Source organism: Limulus polyphemus, unplaced genomic scaffold (genome assembly GCF_000517525.1).
Source record: "Limulus polyphemus unplaced genomic scaffold, Limulus_polyphemus-2.1.2 Scaffold10321, whole genome shotgun sequence".
Classification (NCBI taxonomy): Eukaryota; Metazoa; Arthropoda; class Merostomata; order Xiphosura; family Limulidae; genus Limulus; species Limulus polyphemus.
In genome coordinates this window covers 12,036-19,123 of record NW_013675931.1, presented here as the reverse complement: position 1 = coordinate 19,123, position 7,088 = coordinate 12,036, and the positions used below count along the sequence as shown (strand labels likewise).

Below are 7,088 nucleotides of genomic sequence, written 5' to 3'. Positions count from 1 at the left end.
CAGCTTCTTACTTGTCTAGTACTTCACTACATGTACTACTAGACACAGCTTCTTACTTGTCTAGTACTTCACTACATGTACTACTAGACACAGCTTCTTACTTGCCTAGTACTTCACTACATGTACTACTAGACACAGCTTCTTGCTTGTCTAGTACTTCACTACATGTACTACTAGACATAGCTTCTTTCTAGTGTATTTTCTTGCTGTGTGTAGTACTAGACAAGATATTGATTTCAAGATGGTTGGTGTTACAGCCGACTAATTCTTACCTACACATCTTACTTTACAATAACAAAATGTATCTTTGAAATTCCAACTTTTTTTAAAAAATCAAAATGTTTTTTGGGTAAAAATATTCAGACATTTTAAAATTATGGTTAATAGAGTTAACAGCAAAATAAGGAATGGTATAAAGATAGAGTGATCCTAAAGAAAATACTTTAGGCTGATTTGAAGTAGTGTATGTTTAATTTTTTGTGAGTGATATTTTAATGTATTTTTATTATTATTATCAAACACCTACAGTATTTCTGGTATTCAGAGAATGTGCAGCATTGCTTCTACCAGCTGTTTCTTTCATAATTGTAAAATAAATTTTAAAAAGCATAATATTTTATATTGCAATAAATCAGATGTAGCCTATTAAACCTAATTTCAACTAAGTGCAGTACTTTTTATATTGTTATGAATGGTTTTATGATGTGTTTTTTTTTGTGTGTCATAAAAATGAACATCTTTACCTTTAGGGTGAAGAGGATTATACCAATTGTCACAAGCATATGCCAATAGCAGTAACATGGGGAGTTTTCCCTGGGAAGGAAATAATCCAGCCAACAGTGGTAGATCCTGTTAGTTTTAAAGTATGGAAGGTAAGTCTTCATCTTGTTAACTTACAAATTTGATTTATATATTCAAGTAATAATTTGCAGTAGTAACAGATCTTTTTTCAAATTATAGTTCATTAGTGCTATCGTGAAAGCTGGCCATTTATGAGAAAGTTCCTAAACCTTGAAGTGTAGAAAATAAACAGTCATGTTAGTGCTGTAACACAAACAAAAAAAATGTGTAATCTTAAGTATTGTTTATTAATTATATGAGTTGAAAGTTTTTGATATTGACAAACTTACAGAAAGTTTACACTAAAAGAAAGATCTGTCAGGTTGAAGAATAATAGTGTAAGGCAAAATCAGCTGAAACTTTAGACTACAAAACTCAATCTTTTCAACTTATATGTTAGGTAAGTAAGCCTGAAATTAAGTACATCTTGAATCTTAATAGTATAAACAACAGTTAGCTGTAGATTTAGACAATTAGACAAAGCTTTGTTGGTGTCAGAGTTGGTAATACAAGTGAAAGTTAGCTATAGGTTTTAAACTATTGGAAGAAGGTTTATCAGTTTCATAGCCTATACTATACTATACTTTATAGAAACATGTTGAATTTGCTAATGTATTGATGTTTCTAAGGTCATCAAATTTAGCACCTAAATATGTATTTCAAGGCAAGTTCTTAACTGTTTGACAGATTATAAGAATATGTTTTTAGCAAGAATATTAAACAATAAAGAGCCAAAGGAATCAACATTTTGAAGAAGTGTCGTGTGATCAGTACCAAGAAGGGAATGAAGTTAATTTGTTTCATCGATGAATAAGTTACAGGTAGCTAGCCATGATGCAGTAAGTTACAGGTAGCTAGCCATGATGCAGTAAGTTACAGGTAGCTAGCCATGATGCAGTAAGTTACAGGTAGCTAGCCATGACACAGTAAGTTACAGGTAGCTAGCCATGACACAGTAAGTTACAGGTAGCGAGCCATGACACAGTAAGTTACAGGTAGCTAGCCATGACACAGTAAGTTACAGGTAGCAGCCATGACACAGTAAGTTACAGGTAGCGAGCCATGACACAATAAGTTACATGTAGCTAGCCATGGCACAGTAAGTTACAGGTAGCGAGCCATGGCACAGTAAGTTACAGGTAGCGAGCCATGGCACAGTAAGTTACAGGTAGCGAGCCATGGCACAGTAAGTTACAGGTAGCGAGCCATGACACAGTAAGATACAGGTAGCGAGCCATGACACAGTAAGATACAGGTAGCGAGCCGTGACACGGTAAGATACAGGTAGCGAGCCGTGACACGGTAAGTTACAGGTAGCGAGCCGTGACACGGTAAGTTACAGGTAGCGAGCCGTGACACGGTAAGTTACAGGTAGCGAGCCGTGACACGGTAAGTTACAGGTAGCGAGCCGTGACACGGTAAGTTACAGGTAGCGAGCCGTGACACGGTAAGTTACAGGTAGCGAGCCGTGACACGGTAAGTTACAGGTAGCGAGCCGTGGCACGGTAAGTTACAGGTAGCGAGCCGTGGCACGGTAAGTTACAGGTAGCGAGCCAGTGTAGATGATGTAATATCCTCTGATTTGCGATTAAACATACAACAGAGTGAGATGTCAAAACGCAGTTCACCCCTTCGATTATGAGCCCTCTTCCTATCCTCGTGTGGATGTTGGTGCCCCATGGGCTGGTTTTGGTTTTCGAGTGAACCAACCAACATAAGTCCTCACACAGGTTTCATGTTGTCTATCTTCCATTTTTGATTCCTCCTTCTATGTTGTGGGTCATAGTTGAAATACGTGGAACTATTCCAGTTCTATCCTTGGCTCTCCCTCATTCTCTCTTGTTACGTGGATGTTATTGCCCTTTGGATGGTCTCGACCTGTTTCACAGTTACAGGCACTGTTTCATGCAATATACTTCCTTTTGATACTGGATGTCACATTCCCGGATTGATATTTAAGAGCTCATCTTGTGTAATACCCAGGAATCGGAGTGGTTCTGAATTCCCTGATTCTTGGGTTTGAGGTGAAGATGGTATGATCTTCATCCTACCCTTGCATGAATGTCGGTACCCTGCGAGGAGGTTTTGGATGTAGTTGACTTGCCAGGTATGATCCACTGCACCTTAGCCACTCTACACCATGGGATGAACCCTTATTTACCCAGTTTTTTATTGTGGGATTGAGTTATTTTATCTTTCTCTGGTTAGGATCACTTTCCTACTGCTTTCTCTCCAACTGGGATGTGCTCCTCTCATTTTCTGCCCTGATTTTTACACATTCCACAACTGGGTGAAGAGTATACCTGGATCAAAAGTGGTGCAGTTCCCCTCTCCAGATCTTTGGATCTGACTCTCTCATCTACAGGTGTATCCTTTGGACACTTTTGAATGAAGTGTTAGAACTACTTGCAGGTAGTTAGGAATACTACTTGGAAGGTTGACAGAATACAAAGAAAATATGGGTTAAAAATTCATGTCTGGAGCCAAAAAATGAGTTGTTCTTGAGCTCCTTAGAGTTATCCTCAGGAAGAATCAGCATTTTCCAGTTTCCAACCTCTATGAATATGAAGGTCTCAAACCTCCAGAAGTATACTGGCCCAGCTCTGTTCTAAGTATAGAATTATTATCTCTCTTGATCAATTAATTTAGTTCATTGGTAAAGGATATTCATGTTTATATTAGAGAAATGTACTCTATATGTACTGGTCATTGGTGCTGATTAAAAGTAATAGTAAACATTATGAGGAATTAATGATTAATAAACTGTTGTCTAATATTGTATGTAGTTCATTGGTAAAGGATATTCATGTTTATATTAGAGAAATGTACTCTATATGTACTGGTCATTGGTGCTGATTAAAAGTAATAGTAAACATTATGAGGAATTAATGATTAATAAACTGTTGTCTAATATTGTATGTAGTTCATTGGTAAAGGATATTCATGTTTATATTAGAGAAATGTACTCTATATGTACTGGTCATATAGCTGGCACAGTCGACAAGATTTTTGAAATAGCTAACAACAGGTTGGTTAGAGTGAAGAAAGGTGGAAAAAGTAAGAAAGTCAGCGAAGTACTATAACTGGTATAAGTTAAAATAAGTAGTAAGTAAGTGAATATGACTACTACTGGTATAGACACGACTACAAAACAGGGTGGTACACGCCCTAGAGTCAATAGAAGGGCTGTAACTGGCTATGAAGCTGAGGCAGAAGAACCTGCACAAGTAAGCTCACAGTGCTATACATTTAACGAGTGCCATACTGTTATATCACGGTAGAGTAAACGAGGATGTCAAGAGCTTTATTGATGCCTTAAACGAATGCTGCCAGAATATCAGGCTGGACTGATCCCCAGAAGGCAGACATATTAAGATTAAGAACAGCAGGAGAAGCAAAACACTATATTAGGGCTTATAATGAACTACGTGAAACCACAGATTTTGAGTATCTAGTACGTAGGTTAGTCGAGGAGTATAGGAAATGAGAAACAACAAATGTAATTGTAACAGAGATGCACAATTTAACTCAGCAACGAGGCGAATCTGTCAGAGTTTTTGGGCATAAGTTCAGGAGTTAGGTAATAGATTGTGTAGGGCTTATATGCACCTGAACAAGTTGATGATACAAGATATTTTAAAATCTGAATATTAACAAGGGTTATACAGTAACGCAGCTAGATGTTATGTAAATGAAGCAAATACCCCTCAAGCAACTTTGCTTGATCTGACTGAAGTAGCTACTCAAGAGGGACTATGAGAAAAACAGATATACAGGCCTCAACATTCTGCTGTAAATGTAATAAATAGACTTAACAAAGCAGATTAGCAAAATAGACAAAGTAAGCCCAATGGCCTCCAGTGTTTCAACTGTGGCAAAGTTGGACACAAAGCAAGGAACTGCTTTCAAAACCAGAAAAGAAATGAGCAAATAGCATGTTTTAATTGTGGTAGTACAGCCCACATGGCACTAGATTGCTGACGCCTACGAAAGGCAGAAAACAGATAAGCCCCCAAAAGCTGGAGCTTATAGAGGAAAGTTCCCAAAAAATAACGGTAACCCTACATTCGCTGTAGGATCAAAAAATGTAATCCCTGTCGAGATTACAGAGCAAAAGTAGAGGTAGTTCCAGCAGTTTGGGATAAAAGATTGAGTGTCCATAATGTTAATGAAGTGTCACCAATAGTTGTAGTAGAAATAGAGTGTACATATGAAAGTAGGAAAGTTAGAGTTAGAACATTCATTTTATATCTGTAAGCAGATAGACTTAGAAACAGATGGTATCATAGGGCAAGATTTCTTAAGGGCTTATAACACTGAAATATCTCTTACTTCGGATAAGCTACGTGTAGAAACAGAGATCTTAAATTTTGAAGGACTTGAACCTTCAGACTTATGTGCAACAGATGAGACACAAGATACCTTCCCTCTGGCTAAAGTTAATAGTCAGACATCTAACGCTAGCGTTAGCAAGGTTAAGGATCAACAGTCAAAACACTAGCAATACACGACAAAGTAGTAGAAGTAAGAATAAGAAGTGTTTTAACGGAAAGCCAGGGAATAAGAGTAATGACATGCATATTGGCAATGTTGTATTTATAGGTTTCAGTCAGCAATGTCAACCATAACTCGTTTTTTTTTTACTTGGTTCTTTGACAGAGGTTTTTGTATCTTCTACAATTACCAATAGTTATGGCGGCTTTATCGACTACTGTTTGATTATCATAACTACATATTTTTTGAGTTGAGTCTCCAGTACTCTCCAGATTTCTCGCATCATTTTGGGTAATTGGTTCCAAATGACCATTCCAGTTACGTATGAGGTAGAATAAGGTTACGTGATATTTCTGTACACCTGTTTGTGACCTGACTCTTATATGACATGTATCCCCTTTACCTGCTAGTTTATTTTTCATGGTTGATGACCTACAGACATCTCCAGTTGATGTAATTTGTGCTGTTTGTCTATAGACCACTTTCATATTTTCTGTATGTCCTCAGACCAGTTCTTCTTATCCAACACTCTGTCAGATGGGAAATTGGTTCAATCCTTTACTCCAATTCATCTGCTCACTCTTTCTCTCTATTTACAATCAGATTTCAATCTTGGTCATGATCAGTAAGGGTCTTGAAGGTTTTGTTGCCTGCAGTTATACCTTTGGATATACTAGACAACTCTTTTTATTCTGGGCTCTCTTTGAAGGCAAAGTATTTTCTGTGAGTCGCATCTAATCAGATTTCTCTTTTCTATGTTGTTAGCAGCCTGGTCGAATTGCTTGCTGGAGGTTATTGTGCAGATTTGTATGTGGACCTCCCCCAATTACACACTAGCAACCACTGTTTTACTATAATTACTACCAGTTGCAACAGGCTCTGTAGAAATGAGATGTTCCGTAAGACCATCTAGGAGCTCACCAGGTGGTACTACCATACTATGCTGGACTGCCACCCATGGATTATCATGAGTAAAGCTAAAGGGGAGTCTACCTGTCCCTGCCAATCATTTGCTTTAAAAATTTAGGGAACTTTGTTCACCTATTGCACTGTTTCCATAGCACTGTTCCTCGGGACTCCCCAATGCAAATTACCCCCAGATTCTACTTGTGGAGCTAGGAAGTCCTTACCACACCCAGTTTCCAGCCACTGGGATGGTGGACAGAGGTTTTTTCTCCAGAGTGTTAGTGTGAATTCCTCCACTCTCAGAGAAGAGAGTGAAGCTGGAGGTCCTCCTACCCGGGTCCCTGGATGTTTTTTTCCCAGATGTCGGTAGGAGCTGCACCAGCCTACACGGGAACTTACTCATAATACTGGTTCAGATTTGATGCTCTGCTATCTGGATGAGGTGTGCGTGACCCTTCTGTTTGATCAATATTGGTTCAGTACATTGTTCATTGAAGGGGGTCCACTATCTCCTTGTAATTCCGAATGCAGAATTCCGGGGGCAAGAGGAATGCTCCTTGCCCACTCTGTTGGGGAGTGAGGATGAATGTTTATAATTTCAGGCCAGATGAGTTCTGTTCCTTTGGTTGAGTATGGTGTAAACAATCCTGTCATTCCAAGTCTGGGGTGTTGCCTTTTGGACTTCTTCAGGTGGAGGTTTGTTTGCTTCGGTGTTGCTTACTTTCTCGTCGTGATTTCAGTGGTTGGGAACTCATCACTGTATGGTTACAGGTTGTGATTCAATCATAGTATATATATATACACACACACACACACACAAACATACATACATACATACATACATACAT

General features: G+C 38.4%; 1 long non-coding RNA gene across 1 annotated transcript in view; it reads left to right on the top strand.

The window, feature by feature from the left end:
• The first annotated feature begins 749 nt into the window (after window positions 1-749).
• LOC106476338 overlaps window positions 750-7,088 on the top strand; it is a 12,810-nt gene continuing 6,471 nt past the window's right edge. Inside the window, exon 1 of the long non-coding RNA XR_001291886.1 lies at window positions 750-872. This is a non-coding gene — a long non-coding RNA (uncharacterized LOC106476338). The remainder of the gene's footprint in view (window positions 873-7,088) is intronic.